The sequence below is a fragment of the Mauremys reevesii genome, linkage group 1 (assembly GCF_016161935.1).
Source record: "Mauremys reevesii isolate NIE-2019 linkage group 1, ASM1616193v1, whole genome shotgun sequence".
Classification (NCBI taxonomy): domain Eukaryota; kingdom Metazoa; phylum Chordata; order Testudines; family Geoemydidae; genus Mauremys; species Mauremys reevesii.
The window spans coordinates 357854521-357868054 of NC_052623.1; the positions used below are offsets into that span (position 1 = coordinate 357854521).

The 13534-nt window shown below is 43.0% G+C and overlaps 1 protein-coding gene across 6 annotated transcripts in view; it reads right to left on the bottom strand.

Annotated features, from left to right (window-relative positions):
- PPP6R2 (protein phosphatase 6 regulatory subunit 2) overlaps window positions 1–13534 on the bottom strand; it is a 151878-nt gene that overhangs the window by 96373 nt on the left and 41971 nt on the right. For 5 of the 6 annotated variants that reach the window (XR_005592724.1, XM_039520188.1, XM_039520190.1 and 2 more), the window contains exon 2: window positions 12740–12907. The exons of the other annotated variant lie outside the window; for it this stretch is intronic. The gene's annotated coding sequence lies outside the window, so the exon portion shown is untranslated. The remainder of the gene's footprint in view (window positions 1–12739; window positions 12908–13534) is intronic. 6 annotated transcript variants of the gene reach the window in all.

Genomic DNA, 13534 nt, shown 5'->3' on the forward strand with positions numbered 1-13534 from the left:
GGTGCAGGGCAGAAGGCTGGGTGTGGAGGGGGTTCAAGGTACAGGGCAGAGGGCTGGAGGTAGGGGGCGTGCAGGGCAGAAGGCTGGGTGTGGAGGGGGTTCAAGGTTCAGGGCAGAGGGCTGGAGGTATGGGGAGTGCAGGGCAGAAGGCTGGGTGTGGAGGGGGTTCAAGGTTCAGGGCAGAGGGCTGGAGGTATGGGGAGTGCAGGGCAGAAGGCTGAGTGTGTGGGGGGGGGTCAGGGCAGAGGGATGGGACTGTGGGAATGCAGGGCAGAGGACTGGGTGTGTGTTGGGGGGGTCAGGGCAGAGGGATGGGGCTGTGGGGGTGCAGGGCAGAAGGCTGAGTGTGTTTGTGGGGGGTCAAAGCAGAGGGATGGGGCTGTGGGGGTGCGGGGCAGAGGGCTGGGTGTGGGGGGGTTTCAGGGCAGAGGGATGGGACTGTGGGAATGCAGGGCAGAAGGCTAGGTGTGTGTTGGGGTGGGTGGGTTCAGGGCAGAGAGATGGGGGAATGGGGGTGCAGGGCAGAAGGCTGGGTGTGGGGGTGTTTAAGGTTCAGGGCAGAGGGCTGGGGGTATGGGGAGTGCAGGGCAGAAGGCTGGGTGTGGAGGGGGTTCAAGGTTCAGGGCAGAGGGCTGGAGGTATGGGGAGTGCAGGGCAGAAGGCTGGGTGTGGGGGGGAGTCAAGGCAGAGGGCTGGGGTGCTCGGCTCATAGGGGTGCTCCCAGCCCCCTGCCCTGAGCGGCTCATGGCAGGGGGCTGGAAGGGATGTGCCCTGTTCCACCCCCTTCCCCAAGGCTCCGTCCCTACCTCTCTCTGCATCCTCTATGGAGCTGCGGGCAGGCTGACGCTCTTCCCCCTCCCCCTCGCAAGGGCCATCAGCTGATTAGCACAGGGAGGAGGGGGCGGGGCAGGAAAGCACCACACTGGGGGAAGAAGCCGGGGAGGGGGAAGCTTGACTGCCGCAGAGCCAAGCTTCTGCCTCCTGCCCCCGCAGTGGAGAGCAGTGGGTGGCTGAGTTAGGCTGGGGGCCGGGACCGCGGCAGGCAGCTGTGTGACGCTCAAAATCGGCTCACGTGCCGTGTTTGGCACGCGTGCCGCAGGTTGCCGACCCCTGCTCTAGGCTCTAGCAAAACACAGAGAAATCAAGTCTAGCCTATTATTAAGCAGTAAGTTGTCCTACCCAGAAACTCTTTACTTATTCCACAGTGCCAACTTGCCCTGTGACACTGAGAAAAGATGAGGGTCACAGTGATATCATCAGAGAGTTACTCAGCCATGTTATCAATTTTATAGGCATGATGGAAGACATGAGTCTTAAGCAAGGATTTAACTGTCCCTTTTCCAAATTAATTGCTGTAACTGTGGCAAGTTATATGAATAAAGGAAGGGCTTATATTAAATGGTGTAAGAATCACATATTTGCATTTTCATTCTCTTTCACTGGCACACGGGGGGAGGAGCAGCAGCTCAGTGGTTTGAGCATTAGCCTACTAAACCCAGGGTTGTGAGTTCAATCCTTGAGGGGGCCATTTAAGGATCTGAGGCAAAAATCTGACTGGGAATTGGTCCTGCTTTAAGCAGGGGGTTGGACTAGATGACCTCCTGAGGACCCTTCCAACCCTGACATTCTATGAAAATAATTAGGAGGAGAATTCTAAACTAAATTTTGCACCTGAAGTGACACGTTTTAAAGTTGAGCTATTCATTTCAAAATCAACAATTGATGGATGGACTATCAAGGCCATAATAAAAATAATATAATCAAAGATTCCTCCTCTCTCCCCGCCCACCCCAAACCATCTTTCCCCAAGGGCTTTTACTTCCCTTTGTTTAACATAGTGTTCAGGGAGAAGAGATTACTTTCTAAGGCTGGGATAACAAATCCACCCTTGACAGACAATCCCCAAATGGTTTATCTTTTGGTAAGTTGCGCAGTCTCAAGAAAGGCAAAAAGAGAGAGAGGAATTTGAAATCTGGGTTTTCTAGAGGGAATTAATCAGTGGTTCAATCAGAGAATGCAACAGAAATACATCTTAACCAAATTCTTCCTCAAAACTATTTTGGCGCACTCTGGGAGTTTCTTTGGTACCCCAGCGGCTATATTTAATAACACTTCAGCCAATAAAAGCTACCCAAGGTCCAGGGGCGGCTCTAGAAAATAGGCTGCCCCAGGCAGCGCGGTGTGCTGCGCCGCCCTTCCTCTCCTCCGCGGGGGTCCCCCCCCCCGCGGCTCGGTTGAGCTCCCGCCAGAGGTCCGGGACCGGACGGGACCTGCGCCTGCATGACAGGCCTGGGCGGGGAGCCTCCGCTGGGGAACAGCGGACCTCCCGCGGGCACGGCTGCGGGCGGCGGTTCGCGGGGCGGCGCTCGTTGCTGGTGCCTAGAACCGCCCCTGCCAAGGTCACACCATCTTCAACTTGATTTTTCTGTTTCCCTCCAGTGATGCAAGGAGAACTCCCTCCTCTTGTCTTCATAAGGATACACACCTCTAGGAAGCCAAAACAGGGACTTCACCTTTCCCCCAACTCATATGAAATTCTCCAAGCTTTTTAATAAAATACAGATATGACTTTATTCCCTCAGTAATAGATGTTCTGACTGTAAAATACAGTTAGCTGTTTTCTTAACTAATGAGAACTTGTGTACAGAATTTTCCATTTCTGGCTCTGACCAGCTCTCTCAGCTGGATTCCTCCTCAGACATTACCTCATCCTCAATCAGAACTCTGAAGTCTACTATGTTTGGAAGAGGGCTAATATGGGGAAATTAAGCTTTTCAAAGAGGAGGGGCCCTCCTACACAGGGGTCATTGAGATGTGACACTAGATGGTACTCAGAAGGGGCAGCTGAAATTTGAGTTCCTACAGAGATGGCATGCCTTTAGATGTTATGGGGATCTGGGTTGTTTTTCAAAAATAAAGGAAGATTAATACTGTTGGTTTAGAACAAAATGATTATTGCCCCTGCGGCGTTCCCCTGGTGTTATCTGGACCAATGAACTGCTAGGTCACTCCAATCCTTGACTCTGGGAGCCAGCCTTACCCTGCTCTGCTGTGAGAACCCCCACTCCTGGGCTGTTCTCACACAGCCTCTGGCATGTAAGCTGCTCCTTGGATTGTGCAACCAAATGACACTAGCTAATATCTCCGGTCCCAGACTCAACCCTAGGAACCTCCATCTTTCAGTGTGCAGTTATGCCCGCTGGACGCTGCAAGCTTATACAAGTTCATCAATTTAACAAAGAAATTGATATGTAACAGGCTTGTTATCCCAAGGGGAGTCTCTGACATGCTTCAAACTAAATGCACTGCTTCAGGTAGAACACACACATTTATTAACTATATAGATTTTAAGTGATTATAAGTCAAAGCACGACAAGCTGGATTTGGTCAAATGAAATAAAAGCAAAATGCATTCTAAGCTGATCTTAACACTTTCAATGCCCTTACAAACTTAGATGCTTCTCACCACAGGCTGGCTGGTTGCCCTTCGAGCAGGCTCTCCCCTATGATCAGTGCTTCAGTCGCTTGGTGGTGGTGGTGTCTGTAGAGGTTGGTGGAAGAGAGAGGAAGAGCCTGCCAAACATCTCGCCCTTTTATTGTGTCTGGACTTATTTTAAGCCATGAGGACACATTTTCAGCCTCATAACTATGGACATGAAATTACAACCTATAACATTACTGTAACAACAATTACTATAACATCATTATAACAACAATGCTCAGTGCATCATGAGCCCTCCGAAGACACCTGACATGACAAACTTTGCATTAGATACCACATAATCATATTATAAAGATGAACATGGGGGTGTAGGATGTTCCCACGAGGTACAGAACATCACACACTGATCTAGTGAATGTGGCTTCTCTTTCTCCAGAGGCTGTTTACAGATTCAGGCAGATGTCACTGCACCATTTACACTGAGGTCATATTTTCAAGTTCTTCTTCCCAACCCTAAGTACCAGACAATTTTTTTAAATAAATGAACGTTAAGAATCTGAGGTTATCACTTGATTCTGGGAAGCAAGAGCTCCAGACATGTGCCTGTTGTGCTTATGCCTTAATTTGACCCTTCTCCCAGGTGTATCAGAACTCCAGTGAAGGAGAGCCCAACCTGAGAAGCCCAGCACTGCGTACAAGTTTATATTTTGAAATCTGCACAATCTACCATGAGCTGTGTCAAGTGGGCAGAGCTTGAGAGAGTACCACTATTCCCCACAACCCTAAATCAAGCCCTGCCCAAGGTTGACAGCAACAGATTTTTAAATAAAGTAACTGACCTCTAGAGATCCTTTCCAGTCTTCTATGATTCCATGATTAATTTTTAAAGGAGAGGTTGCAAGTGCATATAGGTGGAAACATTACGGCATTATTGTTTGTTCTCTTAATTAAAGAAATATCTGGTGTTTGGAAAAATTGTGTCTATGACCTTTCTACCAATGCTGCCAGCCTCAATGGTGTGTTGATTTGCTTCTTCCACAATCATGTTCCTGCCTTCTTCCATGCCTCCCTTACACTTGGAATGAACTCAATGATCCACAAGGCTGTAAGCTCTTTGGGGCAGGGACTGTCTTTTTTGTTCTGTGTATGTACAGTGACTAGCACAATGGGGTCCTGGGCCATGACTAGAGCTCCTACCTCTACAGTAATACAAATAATAATAATTAGTCTTGTTCAAATTCCTTCTTTGCACCCTCTTCTACTGTGAGGTGTACACAAAATGAGCCATCTAATTACTGATGGGTACAGGTGTAGTTAGGGATTGACTGTGCATACAGAAAACTCCTAACAAAAGTGAAACTAAGAATATACATTCCAGCCATCATGCTGACCATCCTTCTTGTATTTTGTATCTCATTCCACTGTCCTTTTTTTTTTTTTTTGCCAGGGTGGGGAGGTCTTTCCAATGGTAAGCTTTTTCGTGTCTATACAGGAAGCAGCACATTTTGGGTGCTACCACAATAAATATAAATAATAAATGTAAAAGGCACCAGATTTGGAACCTAATATTCTTGCTTTCTTGAGAAAAGAGGAAGTCTTAGAGCCAAGAAACATTTAGAGATTGCGTGAACAAGACATCCTACTTGCAACATTTTAGCTTACAAGTTACACAGATATGTAGATTAAAGTGGTGATGCTATTTTCTTTATTTTATATACTTTAGAAATCTTTTTCTAATTACTCTTTAATGGGTCATTCATTGGGTTAAGTAAGAGAAAATCTGAAGGGTTTCCCCAGAAGGGGCAGGATTAAGTGAAGCAACATTCATAGAATCATAGAATACCAGGGTTAGAAGGGACTTCAGGAGGTCATCTAGTCCAACCACTTGCTCAAAGCAGGAAAAATACCCAACTAAATCATCCCAGCCAGGGCTTTGTCACTATCCTTAAAAACCTCTAAGGATGGAGATTCCACCACCTCCCTAGGTAACCCATTCCAGTGCTTCACCACCCTCCTAGTGAAAAAGTTTTTCCTAATATCCAACCTAAACCTCCCCCACTGCAACTTGAGACCATTACTCTTTTTTCTGAAATCTGGTACCACTGAGAACAGTCTAGATCCATCCTCTTTGGAACCCCCTTTCAGGTAGTTGAAAGCAGCTATCAAATCCCCCCCTCATTCTTCTCTTCTGCAGACTAAACAATCCCAGTTCCCTCAGCTTCTCCTCATAAATCATGTGCTCCAACGCCAATCATTTTTGTTGCCCTCCGCTGGACTCTTTCCAATTTTTCCACATCCTTCTTGTAGTGTGGGGCCCAAAACTGGACAATATTCCAGATGAGGCCTACCAATGTCAAACAGAGGGGAATGATCATGTCCCTCGATCTGCAGGCAATGCCCCTACTTATACAGCCCAAAATGCCGTTAGCCTTCTCGGCAACAAGGCCACATTGTTGACTCATATCCAGCTTCTTGTCCACTGTAACTCCTAGGTCCTTTTCTGCAGAACTGCTGCCTAGCCATTCGGTCCCTAGCAGTGCATGGGACTCTTCTGTCCTAAGTGCAGGACTCTGCACTTGTCTTTGTTGAACCTCATCAGATTTCTTTTGGCCCAATGCTCTAATTTATCTAGGTCCCTCTGTATCCTGTCCCTACCCTCCAGCACATCTACCACTCCTCCCAGTTTAGTGTCATCTGCAAACTTGCTGAGAGTGCAATCCATGCCATCTGCCATCCTCCAGATCATTAACGAAGATACTGAACAAAACCGGCCCCAGGACCGACCTCTGGGGCACTCCACTTGATACTGGCTGCCAACTAGACATGGAGCCATTGATCACTACCTGTTGAGCCCAACGACCTAGCCAGCTTTCTATCCACCTTATAGTCCATTCATCCAGCCCATACTTCTTTAACCTGCCATCAAGAATACTGTGGGAGACCGTATCAAAAGCTTTGCTAAAGTCAAGGAATAACACATTATTTTGGTTAAGTGTAACGTCCTAATGTTTTCTATACTTTTATATCACTTAAAGTGATTCTAGCGGGAGTATTCTAGAAATTGTAATTCCATATTTACTGCATGTGAAGTTATCCGTCTTTCACCAGTGAACTATTAATTGTTCATTTGGAAGGAATATTACTTCATTTTCATTTTTTTTAATATCATAGCAGTGCCCAAGAATGCCTATCGAGGCTCAGAACCCAATCTGTCAGTCACTGTACAGAAAAAGAACAATAGTCCTTGCCTCAGTGAGTTTACTATCTACACTATTTGGTGAAAATTATATTGTAAGAATTCTTTGAAGATGACGCATAATTTGTAACAAGATTTTTGCTTCAAAATTGGTTTACATGTTATTTTGATGAAAAGGAAAATAAATTAGAGCACTGTAGGTTGTCAGCAAATACCTTAGTCAATAAAACCCACAAAGAAAAGAGGAAGCTTTTTGCATTGCACATCAGAATTCAATGCAACTCCTCAGACTGGTATTAATAAAAACCTAAATTAAGATGACCGATGGCAGATGTGAAGCAAACTGACTACTTTTACACGGCTCAGTTAGCTCTAGTTACAACTCAAGTGTTATCCCTAACCTGACTCCCATCCCCACACAAAAATCTCCAGTTAAACGATGAGGTAAGCTACAGTTCACTGGCCCGTGGGGGGTAGAAGGTGAGGTTGTTCATAGATTCAAGACCAGAAGGGACCACAGTGATAATCTAATCTAACTTCTTGTATAACTGGAATATGTCACAGACCTTCCCCAAAAGAATTCGTAGAACATATCTTTTCGAAAAGCATCCAATCTTGATTTAAGAATGGTCAGGGATAGAGAATCCACCACAACCCTTGGTAAATTTTTCCAATGGTTAATTACTCTGTTAAAAATTTAATCATATTTCCAGTCTGACTTTGTCTAGATTCAACTTTCAGCCATTGGATCATGTCATACCTTTCTCTGCTAGACTGAAGAGTCCACTATTATATATTTGTTCCCCACATAGATATTTCTAGATTGTAATCAACTCACCCCTTTGCTTTCTCTTTGTTAAGGTAACTAGACTGAGCTCTTTGAGTCTAAATCCTCTAATCATTCTCACAGCTTTTCTCTGAACCCTCTCCAGTTTATCGACATCCTTTGTGAATTGTGACCACCATAACTGGACAAAGTATTCATGCAGTGGTAGCACCACTGCCAAATATAGAGGTAAAATAACCTCTCCAATCCTACTCAAGGTTCCCATTTATGCATCTCAGGAAAACATCAGCTCTTCTGGGCACAGCGTCACACTGGATGCTTATGTTCAACTGATTATCCACCATCGCCCCCAAATCTTTTTCAGAGTCACTGCTTCCCAGGACAGGGTCACCCATCCTTTAAGTATGGCCTGCATTCTTTGTTCCTATATGTATACATTTACATTTATCTGTATTAAAATGCAGTGTTTGCTAGTGATGCTGATGCTTGAGCTAGTCATGCAGCTGCAGTGCAATAGTTCAGTTTAAACAACTGAGCAGCTAATCCACTCTCTTTTCTAATCCAATTACTCTGTGCTGCTTGCTAATCACTGAATCATTGAAATGCAGGGCTGCAAGGGTCCTCAAGAGGTCATCAAGTCCAGCCCCCTGCACTAAGGCAGAACCAAGCACAGTAGACCATCCCTGACAGGTGTTTGTCTAGCCTGCTCTTAAAAACCTCCAAGGATGGGAATTCCATAACCTCCACTGGAAGCCTACTCCAGAATTTAACTACCCTTATAGTTCAGGCAGGTGTACACTTTGAAAGCTGCAGCTGTGCCACTGGAATGCTTTAGTGAAGATGCTGCTAAGCCGATGGGACAGCTTCTCCAGTGGTTACATCTCACTTAAAAACTACTTGCTTACAAAATCAGACAGTGTCACAGCGCACTATTACTGAAAAATTGCTTACTTTCTCATTTTTACCATATGATTATAAAATAAATCAATTGGAATATTGTATTTACATTTCAGTGTTTAGTATGTAGAGCAGTATAAACAAGTCATTGTCTGTATGAAATTTCAGTTGGTACTGACTTCGCTAGTGCTTTTTATGTAGCCTGTTGTAAAACCAGGCAAATATCTAGATGAGTTGATGTTCCCCCTGGAAGATGTGTACCCCTGGTTGAGAACCACTGATTTATTCCAGCCCCTACACTCATTGCAGGATTAAGTATTATCTGACCATCCCTAACTGGCGTTTGTCTAACCTGCTCTTAAAAATCTCCAATGATGGTGATTCCATAACATTCCTAGGCAATTTAGTCCAGTGCTTAATCATCTTGACAGTTAGGAAGTTTTTCCTAACATCCTACCTAAACCTCCCTTGCTGCAATTTAAGCCCAGAACTTCTTGTCCTATCCTAAGAGGTTAAGGGAATAATTTTTCTCCCTCCTCCTTGTAAGAACCTTTCATGTACTTGAAAACTGCAATCATATCTCCTCTCAGTCTTCTCTTTTCCAGACTAAACAAACCCAATTTTTTCAATCTTCTCTCATGAACAGGTCACTCCAGATGACAGAACAAGGAGTAATGGTCTCAAGTTGCAGTGGAGGAGGTTTAGGTTGGATAGTAGGGAAAACTGTTTCACTAGGAGGGTGGTGAAGCACTGGAAGGGGTTACCTAGGGAGGTGGTGGAATCTCCTTCCTTAGAGTATCAGAGGGGTAGCCATGTTAGTCTGGTTCTGTAAAAAGCAACGTCACATGCGTCTGACAAGGTGAGCATTCACCCACAAAGGCTTATGCTCCAATACATCTGCTGGTCTATAAAGTGCCACAGGACTCTTTGTTGCTCCTTCTCCTTAGAGGTTTTTAAGGCCTGGCTTGACAAAGCCCTGTCTGGGATGATTTAGTTGGGGATTGGTCCTGCTTTGAGCAGGGGGTTAGATTAGATGACCTCCTGAGGTCCCTTCCAACCCTGATATTCCCTGTTTCCTAGACCTTTAATCGTTTTTGTTGCTCTTCTATAGACTTTCTCCAATTTGTCACATCTTTCCTGAAATGTGGGGCCCAGAACATGGAGAGCTGTTGAGCACCATCCCCTTTATAACAGCTTTTAACATATTTGAAGGCTATCATCAGATCCTCCCTCAGTCTTCCTTTCTCAAGAGTAAACATCCCCAGGGTTTTTAACCTGTCCTCATAAGTCAGGTTTTCTAAACTTTAATCATTTTTGTTGTTCTCTTCCAAACTCTCTCCAATTTGTCCATGTTTCCTAAAGTGTGGTGCCCAGAAATGGACATGGTACTCTAGCTGAGGCCTCAGCAGTGCCAAATACAGCAGGACACTTATTTCTCATGTCATATATGACACTCCTGTATAACACATCCCAGAATGTTATTAGCCTTTTTCACAACTTCATCACATTTTTGGCTCATATTCAATTTGTGATGCACTATAGACTCCAGATCCCTTTCAGCAGCACTACCACCTAGCCAATTATTCCCCATTTTGTAGTTATACGTTTCATTTTTCCTTCTTAAGCATAGTATTTTGCCCTCATCTTTATTTAATTTCATCTTATTGATTTCAGACCAATTCTCCAATTTGTCAAGGTCATTTTAAATTCTAATCCTGTCCTCCAAAGTGCTTGCAATCCCTCCCAGCTTGCTGTCATCCATCAACTTTATAAGCATATTCTCTACTCCATTATCCAAATCATTTATGAAAATACTAAATAGTACCGGACCAAGAACAAAACTCCTGCAGGAGCTTTAAGTTTGACAGAGAGCCACTGATAACTACTCTTTGAATATGATCCTTCAACCAACTCTGCACACAACTTACAGTAATTTCATTTATACCATATTTCCCTAGTTTGCTTATGAGAATGTCTATGAGACTGTGTCAAACGCCTTACTAAAATCCCATCTACTACTTCCTTCCTATCCACTAAGCCAGCTGTCGCCATAGTCAAAGAAGAAAATGGGGTTGTTTGCAGTGATTTGCTCTTGAAAAATCCATGTTGGCTATTACTTTTAACCTGTTATCGTCTTACTTACCAATTGATTGTTTAATAATTTGTTCCACTATTTTTCCAGGTATCGAAGTTAGGCTCACTGGTCTGTAATACTTCTGGTCTTCTTTGTTCCCCTTTTTAAAAACAGGTACTGTACTATGTTTGCCATCTCCAGTCCTCTGGGACCTTACCTATCCTCCATGAGTTCTCAAGGACAATTGCTAATGGTTCTGTGAATGCTTCAGCTAGTTCCTTAAATACCCTAGATGAATTTCAGCAAGCCCTGCCAAATTGAATATATCTAAATTATCTAAATATTCTTTAATATGTTTTTCCCCTATTTTGGCTTTAATACCTTTCCCCCTTGTTAATATTAATCGTGTGGAGTATCTGGTCACCACTAACCTTTTTAGTGAAGACAACCAAAATAGGCATTGAACAGCTCAGTCTTCTTGATGCCGTCTGTTATTAGCTCTCCTTCCCCGCTAAGTAAAAGGACGTTTACTTTCTGTGTTCTCTTGCTCCTACTGCATTTAAACCAAATCACTCCGTATAACTCCAATGTAGTTTTGAAACTCCAGTGTTTTTTAGAAGTGTGGTCACTCACTCTAGCTAGAGTAACTCAAGTGCAATAACTCAAGCATGCTAACTTGAGCTAACTGTTCCAGTGAAGACAAGCCTTAAATGTGTCAAAATATCTATCTGGGCTTTTTTTTGGCGGGGGTTGGAGGGGAACAGAGCCAGAGAAAGGACACAGTATTTACCGCTATGAGCTATTAAAATGCCAACCACTAGATGAATCATTTAGTCAGTGTGATCTAATAGAAGACGCAAGATTGACTAACTGCATTTCTTTGAAAGCTTGTATATTAGCATTTTATAACTATTAGTCTTCATTTAACTGTAAAAGAATGCTGCAAACATTTTGTATAGATCTCAGTGTTCAAATGGTCAGAAGAATTTTTCATATTAATTGCACTTGACAATACAGTTATTTAATTAAAAAGTCATTGCTCAGGATATTGTAGCAACACTTTATCTATCTATAGGTGTGTACTTCTGTGGATTATAAACAACCACTCCTAAATTCTCTGGCAACATTGATCTATTTTATTGCCATAAAATATGTTTCATCCTCTCCCTTTCTTCCTTCCAATGCAAAAAACACACATGTGCAGCTCAGGTGAAAACAATCATTGATACAAAACTTACTGAAACTATAATAAAGAACAAGACTGTCAGACACATAGATGAACATAATTTGTTGGGGAACAGTGACATGGTTTCTGTAAAGGGAAATCGGGCTTCACCAATCTACTAGAATTCTTTGAGGGGTTCAACAAGCATGTGGAACAAGGGGGATCCAGTAGATATTGTGTATATAGACTAGACAACACAGATCAACTGGCTCAGATTGAATACTAGCAAGACCAAGTAAATGCTGGTCAGAAGAGAGTTAAATCCCCTGGAGTAGGAGAAAAATCACAGCAGCAAGCTGACGCACTCTACTGATCAAGGGCAGTAAGAAGGAACTTTGGGGCAGGGGAGTGTCAGCCCTGCCTTTCATACCATTGTGCAGCAGCACAAGGATGCTAAGGGGACATGCATCACACCTCAAAAGGAATGCAGGTGCAATCACTCGAAGAAGAAACTTGCCTTATGGTGACTGAGCTCCTCGAGACTATCTAGCTTAATTTCTCTTTAAGAGGTGACCTGATGACAGTCTATAAGTACCTACATGGGGAATAAAAATGTGATAATATGCTTTTAAATCTAGCAGTCAAAGGTCTAACAAGATTCAATGACTGGAAGTTGAAACTAGACACATTCAGACTGGAAACAAGGTGCACATTTTTAAGAGGAAGGGCAAGGAACCATTGGAACAACTTAGCGATGGTTGTGGTGGAGTCTCTGTCATCGGAAATTTTTAACTCAAGACTGGAAGCTTTTCTAAAAGAGATGTTCTAGTTCAAAGAGTTCAGAGAAGTCTTATGGGACGTGTTATATGGAAGTCAGATTATCACAGTGGTACCTCTTGGCCTTATCGTCTATGAGTCACAGATTTACAGAGTTTAAGGCCAGAAACAATCATTAGATTAGCTAGATTGAGCTCCTGTATATCACATGCCTCCAAATGGTGGCAGAGGAGCTGAACCACATTGGTTACAGCCCTCCCAGCATCACCACTCTCATCTTGTCTACCTCTCAGTATAAAATGCCAAGTAAAATTTTCAAGTTCTGAATACTGAGATGCATTGTATAGTTGTATTTATTATGAAACAAATGAGCTTTAAAGAGGAAGAGTAAATATTCATACCTTCCGTAGAAATCTTGTTTCAAAAATGAAATCTTCTCCACGGACAGAGAAACATTTGGGTTACAGTTCCTGGGGTATATTCATCTTAAAAAAAAAAAAAAAAGAAAAGAAAAAAGAAAAAAAAAAGAGCTTTCTTTCAATGTGAAGTTTTGCTCCAGTCTCTTTTTCCTGAGAATTAAAGAAAAAGAAAATACTGTTACTATTCACCAAGGAAAGCCCTTGAAAGGTTACTGTGGCATGAAGTATCTTTTACATGTAACCTCACCTAATGGGAAATTTAAGTTAGACTAAAGAAAGATGGAACTTATTGTAGATGCCAAGTTTTTTGTAAAATCATTATCACATATGAATATACTCCCTTCTATCACACTACCTGCAGCTTTACCATTTAATACTGTAGACAACTATGAACATTTATTCTGGTTTCTGGAAGCACAATGTGTTAACAGTTCCTCCTCTCTGCAGTCCTTAGACTCAGCTTGTGAAATACCTACTTCATTCAGGAACACACTTTGTTTTCCTGACATCACTCTAAAAGAAAGTTCTAAGTTGCCAAGGAAACCAAAAGGTCATTTTCCTTGTTCCAAGAATAATTACAACAGAATACATGTATTACATATTCAGTCTGAGGCCCCTATTGCTTTGAAGGGACAGCAAGACACTGAACCCAGGAACTGAATATACAATACATTGAAAAGAAGACTCACATTGAGGAAAACTGTGAAAGAACTGTACTTTTCTTAGCTTCCCTTTGCTTTTAGTGAAGTTCTGTTTTAACTAGGGCTCTCGATTAAT